General features: G+C 39.1%; 1 non-coding gene across 1 annotated transcript; it reads left to right on the top strand.

The window, feature by feature from the left end:
- The first annotated feature begins 20,737 nt into the window (after positions 1 to 20,737).
- LOC132233880 (U6 spliceosomal RNA) lies at positions 20,738 to 20,844 on the top strand. Its single transcript, XR_009452734.1, has one exon. It is a non-coding gene; the product is annotated as a U6 spliceosomal RNA (small nuclear RNA).
- Positions 20,845 to 23,454: the final 2,610 nt, after the last annotated feature.

The raw sequence follows: 23,454 nt of genomic DNA, 5'->3' as shown, positions 1-23,454 counted from the left end.
AAAACCCCTGAGTCCTCACGATTTTGCCTTTTATTCTGGAAGGTAGGTTAGCTCTCCCTGGAGGCTATCATGCTGTGTCTTATCCTATGTCTTAGAATTCTTCTTTCTCCAGCCTTTGGATATTTTTGAACTGAAACTGTCAACCCATATAAGAGTGAAGAGACCCCTAAAATTAACCTTGAAAGTTCTGGTCAAATATGTTTTTTTGTTGTTGTTCTAACTTTATCCTCAGTCTTCTTATTTTTATTTTTTGGTCAGGGAAAATGTTGGCTCACTATGCTGCAGAAGAGTTATCATGGTTGGTTATATATTTCTTTACAGAAGGTTAGTGTTTGAGCTCTACTTCTTCCTTCTGAGCAATTAATATCTCAAACTGCCTTTTAACTAGAGGACTGCTAAAGCATCTTTGTGATACTGAAAAATTGTTATGTCTCTGATTTTGAAATATATGCAGAATTCAACTATTTACCATTGTTTTAAGACCCCTTGCTAGTCTGGCCTCATAATTTATTTCCTGAATTATTACAATAGAATCATAACTACCTCTCTGCTTCTGTCCTGACCACTCTTCTGTCTGGTTTTAAAAAATAAGCCAGAGTGATATTATTAAAATACTAGAGGCCCGGTGAACAAAAATTTCTGCACTCGGGGGGGAGGGGGAGGAGGTCGCTAAGCCTGGCCTGTGCCCTCTCGCAGTCTGGGACCCCTCAGGAGATAACGACCTGCTGGCTTAGGCCTGCTCCTGGGTGGCAGAGGGCAGGCCCAATCCCTAGGTGCAGCCCCTGGTTGGGCTCAGAGCAGGGCCAATTGGGGAGTTGGGGCGCCACCCCCTGTCATGCATAGAGCAGGGCAAATTGGGAGGTTGCGATGCCACCCCCAGTCACGCTCAGGGTAGGGCCGATTGGGGGGTTGGGGCACCGCTCCCTGTCACACTCAAGGCAGGGTCGATGGGGAGGTTGCGGCACCACCCCCTGTCATGCACAGAGCAGGGCCAATCAGGGGGTTGGGGCGCTGCCCCCTGTCATGCACAGAGCAGGGCCAATCAGGGGGTTGGGGCGCTGCCCCCTGTCATGCACAGAGCAGGGCCAATCAGGGGGTTGGGGAGCTCCCCCCTGTCATGCACAGAGCAGGGCACATCAGGGGGTTGGGGAGCTCCCCCCTGTCACACACACAGAGCAGGGCCGATGGGGAGGTTATGGCTCTACCCTGTCACTCACAGAGCAGGGCCCGTGGGGGGGTGGGGCTTGGGGCGCAGCACCCTGTCACACACAGAGCCGCAGGGCTATCAGGGGCTTGGGGAGCTCCCCCCTATCAGGCACAGAGCAGGGCCGATCAGGGGGTTGGGGCGCCTTCCCCTGTCAGGAACAGAGCAGGGCAGATAGGGAGGTTGTGGCCCCGCCCCCTGTCACACACAGAGCCACAGGGCGATCAGGGGGTTTGGGCGCTGCTCCCTGTCACGCTGATCCCGGTGCCAAGAGGCCTCGCGGCTCCGCTGATCCCGGTGCTTGGAGGCATATTACCCTTTTACTATATAGAATGAGGCCTGGTGCATGGGTGGGGGCTGGCTGGTTTGCCCTGAAGGGTGTCCTGGATCAGGGTGGGGGTCCTCACTGGGGTGCCTGGCCAGTCTGGATGAGGGGATGATGGCTATTTGCAGCTGGTCACAGACCCTTCAGGGTGGGGGTCCCCACTGGGGTGCCTGGCCAGTCTGGGTGAGGGGCTGAGGGCTGTTTTCAGGCTGGGACTGAAGCTCCCAAATGCTCCTTTTTCCTTTTTTTTTTTTTTTTTTTTTTTATTCTGGGCCAGCTTTAGTTCTGGCTCCAGCTCTGAGGCCTCTGCTGCTGAAAGCAGGTATCTGGTTTGTTTAGGTTCTATAATCAAAACTCTGTATCAACTCCAGGTCTGAGATCCTGGCTCGCTGAAAGCTGGTTTCTGGGGTTTTGTTTAGCTTCTATATTTGTTACAATGTTTCAAACTGCAGGCTCAGAGGCTGGCAAGGCAGGCGGGGAACGTTACAGTCCTCCGTCACTGAAGCAAGTAAGCCTCATGTTCAGTTTAAGCTGCCTGGCTGCCGGCCGCCATCTTGGCTGGCAGTTAATTTTCATATCGCCCTGATTAGCCAATGGGAAGGGTAGCGGTCGTACGCTAATTACCATGTTTCTCTTTTATTAGATAGGATGAGTCATGTCACTCTTTTGCCTAAGCCTTGCCATGACTTGTAATCTCCGTCAGGGTAAAAAGAATCCATAAATAAGATATTTGAGAGTCTGCATGATCTAGCTGCCCTGACCCTCTTCTACTTTTCTTCTCTTTGACTCAACTGCATTGGCTTCCTCTTTATTCCTCTAATAACAGGACTGCTCTCAACACAGAGCCTTTATCTCTGCCAGTCCCTCTGCAGGGAATGCTCCTCTATAGATGTACATAAGTCTCATACCCTCATTTCCTTTAGGTCTTTACTACAAAATTTGGTTTTAAGTAAATCTTCCCTAGTAATCCTACTTAACATTTGAACCACCTCCCTGATGCTGTTACATTTTCCAACCTTTGTTAATATCTTTAAGTTTTCATAATCTATTTATTGCCTATATCTTCCACTACAATGTAAGTACTGTCAGGGAAGAGATTACTTTTCTATTATACCCCTAGTAGATATATTACAATTACTTAATGTTTCTTTAATGATTAAAAAGTTGGATGAGTATTCTAATATATGCCATTTCCTGAGAAACTGAAACAGTTTTACCACAAAGAATATATATATATATAAATATATATATATATATATATATATATATATATGTTTTATTTTACAATCCTTTATCCTTATATAGAAAGTTTAAGTTCTGCATGAGTATTATACAAATAAATTTTAGTTACAACAGGTTAAATAATACTGTTTACCCAACAACGTAGTTCAAATTTCAGTTACCAGGCTATGTTAACTGCAGCTGCATAAAGCACAAACTGCTATTATGTCCATCCACAAGTCACTATGTAAATAACAGATCTGAATCATGTTCAGTACCAAGCACATTGCTTCATTCAGAGTCTTTTGAAAATTGGTCACTACACACATATGATTCAATTCATGCAGAGATACTAAACATGTAGTTGTCCTACTGATAAACCCATGCGAGAGTTTACAAAAATGGGTCATTGAAAGAAAAAATTGGCCCACAAAGTTGAAAGTGTAGCCAAGAAATGAAAAGTGATAACAATACAAGTGAAATTTAAATCAATGGAAATGTAATTACAGAATGAGCTAACCATAGCAATGTTGACATGACTGCTATTGGAGAGACTTGAGATACCACCAATGGAACTGAGAGTAAACAGACGTAGAGATATAAAGGAGGAAAGTGCTTGTGAAGAAAAGGATAGAAAAGCCCCAGAGGAAGTGACAATGGTAGATAAACATTCACACCAAAGGAATACTTAGTGACATTTCATATCAGTGAAAGGGCAAAGGATAAAATGTTATCATTGATCAAATTTAGAAGGTAGTGTGACAATTTGCCAAGATATATGAAAGATGCTCTTCTGTGTATCATATACGATAAGAAAGTAAGCTCTGTCTAAACTACTATTGATAAGTTATCTACAAATGAAACGTTTTAACATGTAGTACATTAAGTAAATATTACTTATACTTTTAAATTTTTCTTACACACTTATAATGGACAGTAAGAAAATTTTTAAAGTTTGGACAAAAATTTTTAAAGGTCACAGAACAGTTATGATTGACGTTTTCATGGTAATTGTTATGGTTCCACACTACCAGGCAGAGTGAGGGCTGAATTCAGTTAAGTATTTTATAATTTACAGAGATTTAGTATTTATTAATATACCATGTGACACAAATTGGTGGAAAGAAATTGGAAGAACATTTTAATACAAGGTAGGGCACAGTTATAGGGCTGAGAACAGTCTCCGTTGATGCTTATCCTGAAATCAAATATTTCAGACAGCTTTATTTTTTTAATGTGTATTTTTCATCTGTATAACTGTAACATTAGACCCCTGAATCTTTTTACTTGTGAAGCTTTAAACCAGTTCACAGACACACAAGTCAACCCAATTTCTAGTATTTTGATTAATGTACTGTTTCTTAAACTGATCATTTACCTCTATCATTTGCCTGCAAATGCAGGATCATGGGTGGTCTGTATATAGAAATTTTTAAAAATAGCATTTATACAATATTTTTACTACTCATAGTACTTTATAAACATTATGTACTTTGGTTCTGCAAAGTAGCTATAATTATTTCAATTTTAGAAATGAAGTAACTGAAATTGGAGAGGTTCAGTGCCACCTCATCAGCTAAGTAGTGGAGAAGGCACTGAAATAGATTTTCTAGGTGTAATTCTCACATGCTTTCTTGTATGTAATGCTAACTGAACTATCACAAATAAAAAGCTTTTTGACAATCTAGGACATTGTATACACATTGCACTAAGGTAATTTCAAGGCTTTTAAAATGGATATTTATGTACTTTGTCAGGGATTCTTATTGTTTTTTAATATTTTACATGACTCCAGATATGCACTCAGTCTTTTTGCTTCTTGTAATGATTTCTTTTTTTATATATTTGTTTATTTTTTTTAACAGAGAAGAAGGGAGAGGGATAGAGAGTTAGAAACATCAATTCAGCTACCAAGGTAACCAAGGTACATGCCCTTGACCGGAATCGAACCTGGGACCCTTCAGTCTGCAGGCCGACGCTCTATCCACTGAGCCAAACCGGTTAGGGCTTGTAATGATTTCTTACCAGATTAACTCTATGACTGTATGTGGAGAAGAGGTTTATTATTAGGGCATCACTAAGCCCTTTACATAATTTCTTCTCCATTTACAGTATCTCTACACAATCTAAACCAACCCCATCCAGTTTCAAACCAAAGTAACTGGCATTAACTAGTAAATGTATTTCCAGCACAAGGAAGTCTGGATTAAATTTCCAAAGTCACTGGTTATTTCTATTGTTTATTGTTGTTTTTAAAATAAAATTTAATTTTATACTTGATTTAGGTTTATAGAAAAGTTGTACAATAATAGAGAGATTCTGTTAGCCTTATACCTAGTTTTCCTTATTATTAACATCTTGTATTAGTATGGTATATTTGTCACAGTTAACAGACTGATACTGATATATTATTATTAACTAAAGTACATGCTTTATTCACATTATATTAGATTTTCTTTTTTTAACCTAATCTTTTTTTGTTTCAACATACCCATCAAGATACCACATTATACTTAGTTGTCATATCAAATTAGGTTCCTCTGGCTATGACAGCTCCTCAGACTTTCCTGGGCTTTGAAGGCCATGGCAGACTTGAAGGGTATCAGGTAGTTTGTACAATGTCCCAAAAGTGGGATTTATCTGACATTTTCTCAAGATTATATTGTAATAAGAAACTGAAAAATACAGGAGTCTTCTCAGACTTCTTTCACTTAGAAATCAGCATTTATGATTTACTTTTGCCTTTGCATAATTTGATATCTGATACATTATTATGGCTGAATAATATTCCATTGTACAGGTGTGCCACAGTTTGTCTACCTGAAAGTACATCTTGTTGCTTTTAGTCTTTAGAGATAATGAATAAAGTCTATATAAACATTGGTATGCAAGTTTGTGGGTGAACGTAAATTTTTATATATGTTAGGAGTACAGTTGCTGGACCATATGTTTAGTTTGAGTATGTTTAGTTTTTTGAATAATCTGCCAAGAAAGCTATGAACAAGAGTTCTACTTGCTCTACATCTTTTCCAGCAAATTGTATTCTCAGTTTTTAATTTTATTTTTATCTATTCTAATAGATATGTAGTAATATCACATTGTTTTAATTTGAATTTTTCTAATAACTAATGATCAGCATTAGTTTTTTCTTATTTTACACTAGAGGCCCGGTGCATGAATTTGTGCACAGGTGGGGTTACTCGGCCTGGCCAGTGATCTGGGCCGATGGGGGGGCTGGTTGGCGGGGGGGAGGGACTGTGGGAGGTTGGCTGTGGGAGCACACTAACCACCAGGGGGCAGCTCCAGCATTGAGTTTCTGACCCCTGCCGGTCAATGCATGCCATAGCAACGGGTCATTCAGTCGCTTAGGCATATATATATATATATATATATATATATATATATATATATATATATATATATACACACACACACACATACATACATACTAGAGGCCCGGTGCACAAAAATTTGTACACTGGTGGGGAAGGGGGGCTGGGGGGTGTCCCTCAGCCCCACTTCTGCCCTCTAACAGTCTGGGACCCCTCGGGAGATAACCACGTGCTGGCTAAGGCCTGCTCCCCGGGTGGCAGATGGCAGGCCCAATCCCTCGGTGCCTGCGCCACCTCCCTGGGTCACACACACGGAGGGCCGATCTGGGGGTTGGGGCGCCACCCCGGGTTGCGCACACGGCAAGGCCAATCCGGGGATTGGGGCGCTGCCCCGGGTTGGGTCGCACATGGACGCCACAGGCGGGTCACACATGGGACACCCAGGTAGGCCGGCCGATCGCTGCTGCCCCTCCCAGCTGCCCTGGGTCAGGTCACACACAGAATGCCCTGGCAGGCATGCCAATCGCTGCTGCCCCGCACGGCCACCCCGGGTCGCAAATAGCAGGCCCAGATGGCGGCGGGGCAGGTGGGATGGCGCTGTCCCGCCCTTCCTGTAGTATGCAAATTAGCCGCCATCTTTGTTGGCGGTTAATTTGCATATCACACTGATTAGTCCATGGGAGTTGTAACAAAGGTACGCTCAATTACCATGTTTGTCTATTATTAGATAGGACTAGAGGCCCGGTGCACAAAAATTTGTGCACTAGGGGGGTCCCTTAGCCTGGCCTGTGCCCTCTTGCCGTCTGGGACCCCTCGGGGGTTGACCACATGCTGACTTAGGCCTGCTCCCTGGGAGATAGGGCCTAAGCTGGCAGTCAGACATCCCTCTGGCAGCCCGGGAGCCCTCGGGGGATTTCTACTTGCCAGCGGGGAGTAGGCCTAAGCTGTAGTCGGACATCCTTAGTGCTGCTGAGGAGGTGGGAGAGGCTCCTGCCACCACTGCTGTACTGGCAGCCATCAGCCTGGCTTGTGGCTGAGCAAAGTTCCCCCTGTGGGAGCGCACTGACAACCAGGGGGCAGCTCCTGCATTTAGGATCTGCCCCCTGGTGGTCAGTGTGTGTCATAGTGACCAGTCATTCCCACTCGTTCTGCTGTTAGGGTCAATTTGCATATTACCCTTTTATTATATAGGAGTGCCTGGCCAGTCTGGGTGAGGGGCTAAGGGTTGTTTTCAGGCTGGTTAAGCCTCCCAGTGGGGACCCTCACACCATGAGGGTTTGGCCAGCCTGGGTGAGGGGCTGATGGCTGTTTGCAGGCTGGCCACAACCCCCAGCCACCCAAGCTTCCAGTGGAGGCTGGCTGGAAGCAGGTATCTGGGATTTATTTGTCTTCTATAATTGAAACTTTGTTGCCATGTGCCAAGGCCTCAGCTGGCTCAAGGCTGGTGGGAAGCTTGGCTTTCTCCATCGCCCAGACAACCAAGCCTCCTGCTTGCTCCAGCTCCACGGCTGCCAGCTGCCATCTTGGTTGGGTTAATTTGCATATAGTTGCTCTGATTGGCTGGTGGGCGTGGCTTGGGGCATAGCGAAGGTATGGTCGATTAGCATATTCATCTTTTATTAGTGTAGCTAGATCTGTATATCTTCTTGGGTGAAGAATCTATATACATCCTTTCCACATTTTATATTATTTGTTTTATTGTTGAGTTTTAAGATTTCTTTATTTTGCATATATATTTTCTAATCTGAAACATATTTTTATCTCCCCCCCCCCCCTCTAATGCTCTTAAATGTACCCACTTGGAAATAAGATTTAATTTTAGGAAGTGGAAGGGCAAAGATGAACAATACATGTCCTTCCCTTTTGGTTCACATAATGATGTAAATATTCTTATTTTCTCTGTCATTCTGATTATAATATTCTGTAATAATTGCCGGAAAAAGTGACTTATTTTTGTTGCTATTGTGTTAAGAATACTTGTATCTATTGGAATTTTATTTAGGAGGATAATGTTCAATAACATATATGATTACATGTTTATAATCTTTGCATTATTTATAATCAAATTTGGATAGAACTAGCAAGCTATCTCTGGGAAACACTGAACTAGGAGCTACATTTTCTAATTAAAGTCTCTGATCTTTTATTAATCATCTATGATACTCAGATCAATTACTTTACCTTTCTTAATCTCAGTTTCCTCAGATTGAACTGCACTAGGTTATCTTAAAATGACAGTTCTGTTCCAAGGCATTCTATACATTTTCCAGAAATTAAAACTTGCAATACTTGCTATGCTGCTGTCCATGTGTCTGATATGAAAGAGACTGATATAAAGGGAAGATATATAAGAGGTATACTTGGTATTTGGAAAGACATTATTGTATAACTTTGTATTGTATTGTATAATATTATATAACTTTTTCCCTAGATTTGACTTACTAAAATTAAATATAAATATAAATCCAGGTGTTTTTATTATATTTGAGATTACCAAGTAACATTATTTTAAGAATGTTTATCTTACATAGCTAGTTTTGGCTCCTATTTACCTTGCTTTTTAGAATGTGTGTAAAGCTAACTTTATTTATCTGCATAGTTATGGAGAGATATCTACTCCTAGTACCAATGAAACCATTTACTTCTTTGTTGTCCTTCTATCTTAGTAAAAAATATAAGTAATAAACATTTATTGAGGTTTTATTATGTTATTTCTAGAAACGTGTTTTCAGTTAATCCTCACAATATCCTTTGAGTCTGATATTATCACAATTTTAAGACAAGGAAATAGAAATTTATAGAGCAAAGGTAAATTAATCAAAATTAATAAAACAGAAAGCATAAACAAAGCTAGTATTTCCATTAATCTATGCATGATGATATTAATATGGAAGTTATAAGCATCAGTGCCAACTGGGGCAGGCAGATATGGAAGTGATGCTGCTTGGGTGGGAGAAAGACAACAAAACATCATGATAAACAGCAACTAATAAATGGCCTTTGGCCCTTGTTGCCCATTTACAAATAAAATGTTTTCAAATGTACCAGAAAGCCTTCTCTTTATCCTGTTCTCATCATTCTTATTATAAAAGAATAAAAATAAACCCAACATCCAGATATGTATTTGAAATGCTAAATATATTCAGTATTTTCAACTAATTGAAATTTTTTTTGACATGCTGGTGGACACAGTAAATCTGATGTGTTGTCTAGGTGCAGCTTCTGCACTAATAGTTTCTGAAGTGTGCTTTGAAGAGATAACAGGAAGAACTGCATGATTGCTTTGGGTCAACTAGCATATATATCCTAGACAGGTGCCTTTCCAGAGCACTAACCATACCATTCTATAGCTATACCTCCATGGTATTCATATTTTGTCACTTTACAGTATCTGTATTTTATTCCATCAGCGCTCATAAAATTCTTTACCAATATGTAATATAGAGTTCCCAATTCCCATAGCATATACTAGAAGGAAAAAAAAATCATTGAAAATGTCACCTTTAGATGACTAAACTAAAAGATATTTAGAAATTGAATCATTTATTTTGAAAGCCTTTTCTCAACTTGCCATAGAAGATACATAAATAAACAGGCAGTAGAGTGACAATTGCCTGATTGGTGTTTCTTGTCAACAATGTTATTTAAAAAAAAACCTCAGATACCGAACACATCATACTGACTATTTTATAGTTAGACATGATCTTGTCCAGAGATCTTGGCCCACTGGATCAATTTTAATATGTTAGTCCACAGATACCTTTCAGATAAGGACACATAATACCTCATTTTATTGATAAGGGATTTGTAGTCAGAGAAGTAACACAAATTCCCAAAGCCACACAGAGAGTTTTTTGCATATACTGAGTGATTAGTGTTATTATAGAATAAGAATTCTAAATTTAACCATTTAAATATAATAAAAATTATTTAAAAATTGCCACTTTTCAAAAATCAGATCATGGAGAATCTACAATGACATAATAATTTTAGAAGTTTCCAGGCTAATTCTCCATTTTAATTACAAAGAGAGGAAAATCAGAGTATTTGAAAAGGTAAGTGTAGCCCTAACCAGTTTGGCTCAGTGGATAGAGCGTCAGCCTGCTGACTCAAGGGTTCCAGGATTCCAGTCAAGGGCATGTACCTTGGTTGCGGGCATATCCCCAGCAGGGAGTGTGCAGGAGGCAGCTAATCGATGTTTCTCTCTCATCGATGTTTCTAACTCTCTATCCCTCTACCTTCCTCTATAAAAAACCAATAAAATATATTTTTTAAAAAAAGGTAAGTGTACCCTGTGCTTGGGTCTGACGCTTGTTAAATTCCAGAAACTCTATTCAGGATTCCCTTGAATCACTGTGTGTGTGTGTGTGTGTGTGTGTGTGTGTGTGTGTGTGTGTGTGGTGGTGTCATATGGGTCACAATTAGGGTTTCCATTAGACAACATAATACTCTCTTTGGTTGAGAAGCTCATTTAGATGTCCCTATTTCTTTTTCTTATTATCTACCTGTTTTTTTACTTCTTTTTTTAAATGGCTTCTGGAATTTTGCTAGGCTGTCCATTCTGAATTCAATTGAAAAAGTAATTCCTATTGAATGACTTATTTCTTTTTCATTTATCAACCTAACAGTTTTTTGATTTTTGAATTATTGTAGTATGAACTACTTTCCCATCCAATTTCATACCAAGGTGTGGAGAGATTGAAGACTCATTAAATTACATTTTTTCAAATAAATTCCTTTAGGTCATTTCTTTCCCTAATGATGCACTTTTTCTTGCAGTTAAACCATTCATATATCCAGCTACTACATATATCATCAGGAGATACTTTTGTGAATACAACCTAGTGAATTTTAAATAATCTGAACTGGATGTATTATGAATTGGGAAATTAGCATATACATATTTATTTGTGACTGGGAAAAATATGGCAACTTTTACAAGTCATCTAATTCATTTAAATAATGTAAAACTATTAATCTTAAAGCATATTGACATATTTTTAATAGTTGGAAACCGGCTTGGGTTTTGGTTATTAAAGGAATTCCTGAAATGATTAAAGGGAATTCCTGAAATGATAAATGCTGTGTAATAATTTATTGCACTAAATATTCTACACAATGGCAAGACACTTTGATTACTAAGTAACCAAGGGTTTTTCTATTTGGAGAATATCCTAGGGTGAGAAAAAGAGCTACGTCTATGGAACCTTTGCTAAGTAAATAAATCCCCACTTTCCAAAGTTACTTTAATGTCATCTGTCAGCAAATTATAATAGTACTAGAGGCCTGGTGCATGAAAATTCATGCACTGGAGGGGGGTCCCTCAGCCCGGCCTGCCCCCTCTCACAGACCTGGAGCGCTCAGGGGCAGGAGGCGACCGGCGATCAGGAAAAGGCAATGCCCCATCACACCTCTGCTGCTGCCATTGCTGGCAGTGTAAGCCTTGGCTGGCCCTGGTTACCTGAGACTCGGGCGGCCCTGGGCAGCTGGGCAGCTGACACCTGAGGCTTTCCTGTGCCTCAGGCCACTTGGGGGCTGAAGGGACTGGGGGACTTCAGAGCAGCGCCTGCCACCCTGGTGAGGTTGAGGGGACTGGGCACCTACATCTTTGAGGGCATGGCAGTCAATTAGCATATTCCCTCCTTATTGGCTGTGGGCAGTGTCATCTTTGTGATGCCGTGAGGATCAATTAACATATTCCCTCTTTATTAGATAGGGAATTGGATTTGTAAGAATAAAATAATTTATTACTATCTGCTGGAAAACTATCATCTATTAGATCCAATATGCAAAATCTGTTCCCAGGTGTATGCAATATACACATACATCTTTTGGTGGGGAGTGGACTTTTTCCAGAGGACAGTAGCAATAAGGTCCGGGGCATAGAAAGATGCCTCTTGCAAGTGGCTTTAGACATCAATAAGTGTCCAGTGTGGAAAACATGAATCAGTATTCCCTGTGCTTGGGTCTGACCCTTGTTAAATTCCAGAAACAAGCAAGGGAGATTTTAAAAGGGAGTCACAAAGAAGTTTACCATTAAAATTAAATTTTTACATTACTCCACTCTGATTATAATTTTCTCTAGGTACATTAGATCTTCTTTCTCTTTCACAGGAGGATTTAAGTCAACTCATGGTTTGCTCCATTCATAAGTCTTTTATCATGAGACTAGAGGCCTGGTGCATGAAATTCATGCACGGGGGTTTCCCCTCAGCCCAGCCTGCACCCTCTCACAATCTGGGACCACTGGCTCCTAACTGATCACTTGCCTGATTGCCCCTAACTGTCCCCTGCTGCTGGCTTGGTCACCCCAACTGACCCCCCTGCCAGCCTAGTCACCCCCGTCTGCACCCCTCCCCCCGCCTGCCTGGTTGCCCCCACCTGCCCTCCCTGCAGGCCTGGTCACCCCATGCAGCCTGTTTGGTTGTCGTTCAGTTGTAATGGTCACTTAGGCTTTTATATATATAGATGGATTACTGTAAGAAAGTAAATGAGACTGTGTTCCTTACTTATGATTTAAGTCAAGCCCTTGTATGTTTGTTACCAATCATTCAACTCCTTCAAGTGATTCATATCATGTTATTTTTAAGTATTACATTATTTACACATAGATAATAACTAGACAACTGTAGGCAATTAAAAAAATTTTTCATAAATTTTTTTCATTTTATTTCCATGGAGCCATTTCCTTGCCCCCTTTGCCCATTTGGACATTTAAACCTCTATTATTCAGATAATTGTAAATTTAAGAAACTTAGTGTTTTTCACATAACTTTTGTAGACAGGGATGCATATGTGGTTGGGAGGAATTGTAGAGAATGTACAGTGGTCAAACTGCCTAAGATATGCAGTCCTTTCTTTCCGGGGCCTGCCCAAATACATTTTTTAAACTTGTAATTTAAAAATGAAGAAATTCACATGCCTTCATTTGCCTTGGCCTTTCTCATCAGAGTATTTTGCTACTGAAATTACTTGGCAACCACTAAATGCACTTATGAGAAGCTACCATGGCAATCCTCAGAACTCCACAACGTCTTACTTATAAAATTCATTAGGGCTGCATTATCATATTGAGTTCATCTTGTTTCAAACATTGTCATTATTTCCTTAATGCCTACATAGTATGAAAACCCAAGTATTTTGCCATCCAAAGAACACAATAGTTTTTCCATACGCAACTCATTAATTGGAAACATATTTTGATATCTCTAGCCCTTACAAATTGGAGAAGCTTAGGATTGTTTGCTCTCTCTTTAGCACTAGTTGTCTTGCAGACTGCAAAGCTGTCAGAAATTCTAGTGACTCTGCAGACCATTATGTACTCCATGGTGACTCTCACCTCACAGGGCTCACACACTGCAGATGCACTAGGAGCTGCCATAGAGACCACATCTTTTGAAATCAGGATGAGGCTCTGTTGGGATTCTTTGTGTCATTTGCAGTGTTCTTATCCTGTTGATTATTGCCTTATACAGTGCAATTTAAGTTGTTCCTAAGATGCTAGTCATTTACAGTTTCATTTTGAAACTTCCAGAATTCAGCACAGAGGCCTTGCTTGCCATTGACTTTGTTTTTTAAACAGAATGACCTACCTTTTTCAATTACTCTAAGGCCTGGTTTATTCTATTTCTTTTCTACTGATCTTAAATTTGTTCTTATTATGACATTTAGTCATATATTATTAAACTTTATCAGAGCAAGTTAAAGTTTAATAATATAATTCTTATATTTTTCTTCTTCCCATCATAGTTCAAGGCACAGGTGACAACTCGGTACAAACAGAATTTCTCTATTTCTTTCTTTCCTTCTAACATAATTTACACATGATTTCATTAAGGGCATAGATTTAAAAAATTACTCTGCTGCAATGATCACATAAGATCAATGAATCTTAGCAAGAAAGACCACTGGAATCACTTAAAGAGGAACTACAGGAATGAAAGAGTGGGGAGGAAGATACATATGTAGTCACTCTGATATGCTTTACCAAATGCTCAAAGAACTATTATTTATTTACATGATTTTCAGAGTGTGGTCCTAGATTCACAGTATCAGCATCACCTGAGAGTTTGTTTGAAATGAGAATTTCTGAGTCCCATTCCAGACCTGCTGAATTAGAAACGCTGGGCTAGGGACCAACATTCCAGTTTCTAACAAGCTCCCTTGGTGATTCCCAGGCATGCCAATGTTTGGAAAATCACTGAAGTCCAGATTCCTACATTTATTCACAGAAAACAGAGGACAGAGAAATTATGTGGTGATTCAAGTTCATACAGTAAGTTAACCTACATGTGCTTGTTTACATTGCAGGCTCTCTTTTACCATCCCAATGGAGAACTAGTTCCAAGTTTACTTGTGATTTTACATGGCAATTATTGCTCTTACCTGAATTCAACATACCCAAAATACTTCATTTCACTTACAGCAGTCATTGAGCATGTATAACGAACATGTACACAATACTTAGGAATTTGAATTGGTTGAATGATTTCAGAAGATTCAGCTCTCAGTCTTCTATTATGCTTCATTTGACAACTTGATTTTTAAAACCTAAAATGTTCTTACATTTATAGTTAATGTAAAATTAAACCAAAGCTACTCAAATTATATTTTCTTTTATTAAAAATCTTTATTCCTTTTTGATAGCACACTATATTGTCACAAATCCCATCCCTCTACTCTCACATGACAGCACTATAAACAATTATGCTCCCTTTGTGCACATCTTTCTATGATATGGACTTTTCTATTTTTGTTTATACAGGTCTACCTACTGGTTATGTTTATATTTACTTGAACTACTTAGTAGGAGAGTGCCTACATGAATATTTAGAAATGAACATGAGAAAAATAAGGCCCCCGACGAGTCTTTCCTCAGAAATAACACTTTATTGAGGCTGAAAATTGCACTATAATCTACCTGCTGTGGATAACTATATGAGCATCTTTCCCTCCTTCTATTTTTTATGCCCTTAAGGAGAAAAGTATTTGGTTTATGTATAAGTTTTTCCAACCGAAGAGGTATGCTGAAAATGGCTAAAATCTGTCTGAAGATACTTTACAATCAGGAAGTGACATATTTTTCTTGTAGCTTATCTTAAAAACTCCTTGGGAACGTTTCATAAGTGTCACCATTACCCTCTAGGTATAGGTCATGAAGCATTCTGTGTAATGGTTAAGAGTATAGTTTGAGAAATGTGCTAGGCAGAATAATGCCCCACTCCCCAAAATGTTCAGTTCTTAATCTCAGGAACCTATGAATATGTTGTTACCTGGCAAAAGGGAATTAAGTTTGCAAATGGTATTAAGGCTACTAAGTAGTTTGCACCAAAGTAGGGCAATTACCCTGGACTGTTTTCCTGGTGAGCGCAACGCAATCACAAGGGTTCTTAAAAGTGAAAGAGAAAGGCAGAACAGCAGAGTGAGAGGGAGATTGACTACTGAGGGAAAGTCAGAAATGCAATGTTGCTGGCCTTGAAGATAGAGGAAAGGGGCCATGAGCCAAGAAATGCAGGCTGCCTCCATAAGCTAAAAAGGCAAGGTAAACTGGCCCTCTCCTAAAGCATCCAGTGATTTTACACAGTGGGACTCATGTAGGACTTCTAAATTATAGAACTGTAACATACATTTGTGTTTTTAATCCACTAAATTTGTGGTAATTTGTTATGATGGCAATGGAAAATTAATTCAAGAAATCATATAGGTCTGGGTTTGATTTTCAGCTTTACCTCTTGGTAGGTGTGTCCTTGAGTGACTTTCTTAAAATCTGAATTTTAGTTCATTTATCAACAAAATGGTTATAGACTAAGTGCCTATTAATAACTTTGCTTTAGGAATTTGGGAAAATGTTTGTCATTGGCTCTAGAATATATACATATCAGTTATGTATAAAAGTAGTCTTTTCTTTAATATTTAATAAAGAGACAAATACTTCCAGGGTAAAAAAATTGGGTCCTCTTATTGAATCATGAATATACATCAAGAGAAGCCTTTTAACAAACATCTGAAAAATGGTTGTATCAATGGATCACGGAAAATTGTTTAGCATGAAGATATACCATTAAATTACTTTTATTGAAAAAAACAAAACATCTTTATGAGTGAGAAAGGGACTTTACAATTTATGTGGTCCAGTTAATTAAGCTCATCTTAGTTTGAGTAATTCTAGTTGCAATCACAAACAAAACATCATTTTTCATTAACTTATGATTTAAACAAACTCTTCAGGTAATAGAGCACTGCAGATATTTTGAGGTTCATCAGTGGCTTTATTCCAGCTGATGAAACCAGGACACAGAATCTTTGCCTTTGGATCTCTGACAAAGCTTTGGATTCCCTTGAATCCAGCTGGCCTTCAGGGGGAAAGAGGAGTCTAAACTATTTTTTCCCTGGGAGTTACACATCTCATTTGGAATCACAGTTTCTTTAGAGAATTATTCAAAAAGACTCATCCAAATATATGAGGGGCTTCCACATATGGTCCCAAGCTGGTGAGTACTGCCTCGTGACAACTCTCAACTATGAAAAGAGAAGCATACTGTTTGGTGAGCAGTTAAGCCATGCAGACCTCCTTACTGTGGAGAAGCAGTGACCTAAAAGGGGGCCCAGAACCAATATACTGAGGAACTAGATCTGTGTTTATTGGTTAGATTTTCTCATCATCTAAAACAGTGGTTCTCAACCTTCCTAATGCCACGACCCTTTAATACAGTTCCTCATGTTGTGGTGACCCCCAACCATAAAATTGTTTTTGTTGCTACTTCATAACTGTAATTTTGCTACTATTATGAATCGCAATGTAAATATCTGATATGCAGGATGTATTTTCATTGTTACAAATTGAACATAATTAAAGCATAGTGATTAATCACAAAAACAATATGTAATTAAATATGTGTTTTCCGATGGTCTCAGGCGACCCCTGTGAAAGGGTCGTTTGACCCCCAAAGGGGTTACAACCCACAGGTTGAGAACCACTGATCTAAAAGAATAGGCAATATATTTTTCTATTACTAAATATCTTATTGTGTCATAGTCTTTAGCTGTTAAAATTGATAAAATATGAATAATCAACATACATAGTAAGCTTTCTCAATTTTGCCACTTTATAAGTATGCAATGTATGTTAACAGAATTTAAATGTCCACTTGGAGCCACTAAAATAGAGATTATTCCTCTTACTTTTACTTGGGAGAGATATTTAGAGCCAATAAGAGTTTTTTTTTCCAACCACTATCAAATGAGTGACTAAGAGACACATTTCTGTTCAGTATTAATATCAGGGCTTATGGGATTTACCTAAAGCATAATTATTGCTGGTAAATAGAAGATGCAAGATTTAAGTTTTTCAGAAAGATTTCCATTGCTTATAAATGTAATGCAATCTGTTGTTTACTTGTCATTAAACATATGTTGTTTTGGTTAATTCACAGTGACAATGAAGACCCAATCTAAAATACCCTTAATTTATTTGCCAAATTTTAAATATACTGTCCTCTCTTAGTATGACATATATTTGTATATGCTCCTTTTAGAATATGAATAAATGCATCAAGTAACTTCATGTACTGTATATTTCCCTATTTATTTCAAGAATTTTTTTTGCTTGAGGCAAGAAGTGACATATTAAATCAGAAAATAATATCCATTGAAGGAGGTTTATCATGTTATTTTTCATAGAGATTTTTAATTTTCATGGGGCTTTTCAAAGATGCAGTCATGTGGGGTTTTTTTTTTATTAAATTTACAAAAGTAATTTAACTGTAATAAAGTATGATCACTATACCTCCCAACTCTGCTACCCTTTGTAATGCTCTCCTTCCTAACCTCAGATATATAAATAAGCTTGCTTTCATTATCTCTTTTAGAATTTAAGATCTTAAAAAATGGAAGATCCTTAAAAATGACTGCATCATTTCAGGAAAGACTGAAGTCTTTATGGATTAAGTCAGAGGAAATTCCCAGGGACTACAATTTTGCCTCCAGCTTTCAATGGGGACACTTGTTATTATATGTTTTAGATAAACTACAGGTTTTTAGTCTCTGCAGATCTCTATTGCACTGTACTTGCTGCTTTAATAATGTATACATTTCCTGTTAAACTTTTAGATATTTTTCTACATGAATACACAGAGATTTTTCTGTTTAGTAGAGGCTTTTAAGTATTGTGGGTTGTACAAACAGTGATATAAATTATTCAGCTTGACTGGGATTCTATTTTATAGAATGTTTTCCATACTTTCTTCCCAGAACTTAGAGTCTATGAAAGAAGAAATTATATTGAGAAAAGATTAAGTAGCCTTTTAAAATTTCTCAAGTCCATTCTACTTTTATAAATATACTAGAGGCCCAGTGCATGAAATTCATGCACTTGAGGGAGGTCCTCAGCCCAGCCTGCACCCTTTCACATTCTGGGAGCCCTTAAGGGATGTCCAACTCACGGCTTAGGCCCGCTCCCCGCTGCTAAGCCATCAGTCAGACATCCTTAGCGCTGGTGCGGAAGCAGGAGAGACTTCCGCCACCGTCACTGGACTCGCCAGCCATGAGCCCAGCTTCTGGCTGAGCAGCACTCCCCCTGTTGGGGCACACTGATCACCAGGGGCAGCTCCTGTGTTGAGCATCTGCCCCTGGTGGTCAGTGTGCATCATAGTGACTGGTCGTTCTGTCGGGATGAAACCAGCTCTCCAAGGGGTCCCAGATTGTGAAAGGGTGCAGGTCAGGCTGAGGGACCTCATTGGTGCACGTTCAGGGTCAGGGAGAGACCACAGGAGGACTCCATGGCATGTCCAGCCTGTCTCGCTCAATCCCAATTGGCCGGACCCCAGCAGCAAGCTAACCTATTGTGAGTGTCTGCCCCTTGGTGGTCAGTGCACATCATAGTGACTGGTTGACCGATCAACTGTCTGCCTCCTGGTGGTCAGTGCACATCATAGCAAGTGGTTGAGCAGCCTTAGCATATCATTACCATATATGCTTTGATTGGTTGAATGGCTGACCAGATGACTGGACACATAGCATATTAGGCTTTTATTATATAGGATGGTGAGTTTTTATGCATTTTGTTTCTGAGCATTAGATGAGCTTAATGCTGTGCCTTTGCGGGTGAGTAGAGGTGGGTTAGAGGAGATATTTTATTTTCCATGAGAGAAAATTATCTTCATATATCCAAATTCATCCAAAGGAAATGATTGCTGGGAGATTTCCTGGCAACCAGTGACTCGCTAGATTCTTCTCTTCTTTATATATATACTAGAGGCCTGATACACAAAATTCGTGCAAGAGTAGGCGTTTGCCAACTAGCGGTGGGGTAACTGAAGCTGGCTCGTAACCCGAATTTTAGCTCGCAACTCAAAGCAAAAAATCGGCCGAGAGACGGCTCGTATCTCAAAAAACTCGTTAGTCGGGACACTCATAAGTCAAGGCCCCACTGTATTTGTAACTTTTTAAATTTATTTCTCCAATCTCTTTTTCCACTTTGGTTGAATTTATTTGTAGGTATTTTACTCTTTTTGATGCAATTGTAAATGGAATTGTTTTCTTAAAATTTTTTTCTGATACTTTGTTATGATGTATAAAAATGTAACTGACTTCTGAATATTAACTTTGAATCCTGCTACTTGATGAACTTCATTTATTCTAGTAGGTTTGTGTGTGTGTGTGGAGATTTTAGGGTTTTCTATATATAATCCTATATAATAAAACCCTAATATACAAATTGACCAAATGGTGGAACAACTGGTTGCTATGATGTGCACTGACCACCAGGGGGCAGATGCTCAACATAGAAGCTGTCCCCTGGTGGTCTGTGTGCTCCCACAGGAGGAACGCTGCTCAGTCAGAAGCCGGGCTCACAGGAGGTAAGGAGAGGGGTCCCGGACTGCGAGAGCCCCAAACTATGAGAGTGATGTCTGACTGCCAGCTTAGGCACAATCCCTGGGGGGGATAGGGCCTATGCCAGCAGGCGGACATCCCCCAAGGGGTACCAGACTGCAAGAGGGTGCAGGCCAGGCTGAGGAACCACCCCCCCACCCCACCCCCACCCCCGCTGAGTGCATGAATTTCATGCACCAAGCCTCAAGTATCATATAATCTGCAAATAATGAGAGTTTTATTTTCTTCCTTTCTGATTCAGATGCCTTTTGTTTCTTTTTCTTGTCTGATTGCTGTGGTTAGGACTTCTAATACTATGATGAATAGAAGTTGTGAAAGTGCACATTCTTATCTTGTTCCTGATCTTGAAGGAAAAGCTTTACATTGTTGAATATGATATTAGCTGTGGGATTGTCATATATTGCCTTTATTATGTTGAGGTATGTTCCCTCTATCCCCACTTTGCTGTGTGTTTTTATCATACACAGATGTTGGATTCTGTTAAATTTTTCTGCATGTATTGATAAGATCATATGACTTTTATCCTTAATTCTATTTATGTTTACTGACTTGTGGATATTGAACTAACTTTGCACCTGAGGAAAAATCTCACTTGATCATGGTGTATAATATTTTTGATGAAACACCACACCTTCTTGATTGTGCAAATTTACATAAATATTTTCATAAGTTATTCTATATCCTCCCACATTATTGTGACCCTTCTGATTCCTAGCATGTGTGTCAGTTATAAAGTCCTTTCCTTTCAATTAAAACTCAGCCTTTGTGCTCACTTCAGCAGCACATATACTAAAATTGGAACAATACAGAGAAGATTAGCATGGCCCCTGCGCAAGGATGACACGCAAATTCATGAAGCGTTCCATATTAAAAAAATACCTCAGCCTTTTTCTTTCCTGTTGTGATGCTGAAAATTGGATTCTGTAAACTACATTTCTTCTCTGCCTGCCAATATCCCTGTTAAACTCTGCTAGCAGAGTGCATCAGAAGGAAAATGCAAGGTGAGAGAGGATATGCATTATTATATTTTTTGTGGAAAAGCTCCTGAAAGCTGGCAGTTTCTAAGAACAACAGTGGAATATTCATAGTGGCAGAATCCAGGCTCACCACTTTTATGTTCCAGCTCCATTTTCACTATGAGGACCTCACATTCAATCTTTCCCTGCATGCCTTTATGTAGCCACTCCTCAAAAATAGATGTGTCCTCGTCTGTGGCTCAGTCTAGCTTCAGCATGGACCAGAAAAGAGAAAGATCTGCTTAGACTTTAAAAGTGGAATTGGAACAATTTGGACAGGGAACATAAGGGTCACAGGTATTCAGAATATGTTCTAGAAGAGGATCGCTGGCACAGGTCCAGCAGCTAATTTTATGACATGGATCCCTCACCCTGGGAAGGATTCTGCTGAAAGAGGAATGTCGAGTCCCCTAGAGCACAGGGTATGAAAACTCTTGCCTGCCTCTGACGATGATTGGGCTTGTAATACACATTAATATATGCAAAGTGTGTTAGTATGGATTACATATTTTGTGCCTGACTCTATATAATATGCTGAGTATTCAACAACCAATAAGAAATGGCCCTATTTTTTGCATAAGTATTCAGGAAGAGGCAATTACTTCTCACATTGTTTTATTGTTTGAATTTCTTATAGTAAGTATAAGCAACCTGTATAACAATTAGACTGAGTAAAGAAATTTACAATGTCTAAAACTGATTATGGAATAATAAAGCATATCCCACCAAACTGTATGGTTTATCATGAAAAGTAGAAATATCACACAAAAGAATTTGGCAAGTGATATCAGCAATTTAGAAAAAAAGAAAATCAGAGGGCTAACAAACATTAAGGGAAAATCTCAAACTCTTCCACATTCAGATCAATGCTTATGAACTATAATTAGCTAACACTATTACTAGATCTACAAATTTTAGAAGTCTAGAGAATCCATACTAGGTTATAAAAATATATCTGAATCATAAACTATGGGGAACACTATGAAAGTTATCATAAAGTCATCAAATATGATTTTAGACAAGTAGTTCCCAGTGCTGCATGAAACATAAAAGAAGGCAACATATGAGACATGCCCTGCAGGTTCTGCAGACCTACTGAAGATAAGTTTGGCAACAGTCTATAAGGATGGAGAAGAACTGATGGGCTAGGGAAAAAATGTGTGACTTTAATTTAAGCTGCATCTTGAAGTAAGTTAAGGAAAGGATAAAAGATCAGGTAGGAAGAACAACCAGAAGCCAAGAAAGTAGGAGCACGTGAGTCCAGAGAGAGACTATAATGATTCAAATTAAATAGTGGATAAATGCTCCAGAAATCTACAACAATAAAAGTGTAATATGCTAATTAGACCAGATGTCCTTCCGGACAAAGCCAGGGCTGCAAGGGAAGCCCAGGTCCCGGGGGCCAGAGGGAAGCAGCTGGGGGAAGGAAGGCCTACTACTCTTGCACGAATTCCATGCATCGGGCCTCTAGTATTAATATATTTGAAAATTCCAGGTAAGGTTTTTAGGGTTCCATATCTTATAAGGGATTGGAGGACTAACTCCAGTCATAAAGTATTGTATCTACATAGGGGAATCGTGGATGTTCTTTGGCTAATTACAGTCATCTGCCCCAAATTTTAGATCTTTTCATTCTTTTATCAGACCCTTGTTTTCTGCTTTGTTCATGCCTGAAGCTTCACTGGCAGTTGGAGTTTGTCTTACCAACCCAGCAGTTGACAATCCCCAAGGAGGAACACAAAGAGATCTGTATCAGAGGTTACACTGGAAACTCCAGGAAAAAACACACAAAACACGCCTCCATATGGAAGTCCTGAGCAGCAGGGTTTGTTTGTCTCTCTGCTTATCCTTCCTCGTATTCTTTTGCTCTATACGTCACCTATTTTGCACAAACACACATGCTCCTAAGCCAGTGTAAATAGATAAAGCCGTTTAAAAATGTACCTCTGGAGTGCTTTAATTCCAAGTCTATTGATTACACACTTCCAATAGGAAGAGTTTTAGAAAATCATTTTACAGATATTGTCAGCTTCTGAATTTTATTAGTTCGTTACCTGGACTCTGAATCCATTTGGTCACATCTTAGTTTGTTGTCTTAAGGATAAGATGAATAACATGTTTTATGCTCCTAGCACTTATCTAATGCACTCTAGAGTATGTATAAATTAGTTTTGTATAAATCTGTTTTATATAGCTTTATCTTAATTTTAATATGCATACATGTAAAAAATGAGGGACTTTGTCTATTTGATGACAAATTGTTTAACAAGTGAATTACTTTACTTAACAGTTATTGCTTCAGAGTTTTACTAAATTTGGATTGGCTTCACATTTACTATATCACATATATCACTCTTATAGTTAAGCAGAATATATCATAGATGCCTATATAGAATGAAGGGTGGGGTAAGTCACAGGAATTGATTTGAATAAATTATTAATATAACAACAGCAAGACCACCGTGA

The sequence above is a fragment of the Myotis daubentonii genome, chromosome 4, assembly GCF_963259705.1.
Source record: "Myotis daubentonii chromosome 4, mMyoDau2.1, whole genome shotgun sequence".
Lineage (NCBI taxonomy): Eukaryota > Metazoa > Chordata > Mammalia > Chiroptera > Vespertilionidae > Myotis > Myotis daubentonii.
Note: the sequence above shows the minus strand (reverse complement) of the source record. Positions and strands in the feature narration are given on the sequence as shown.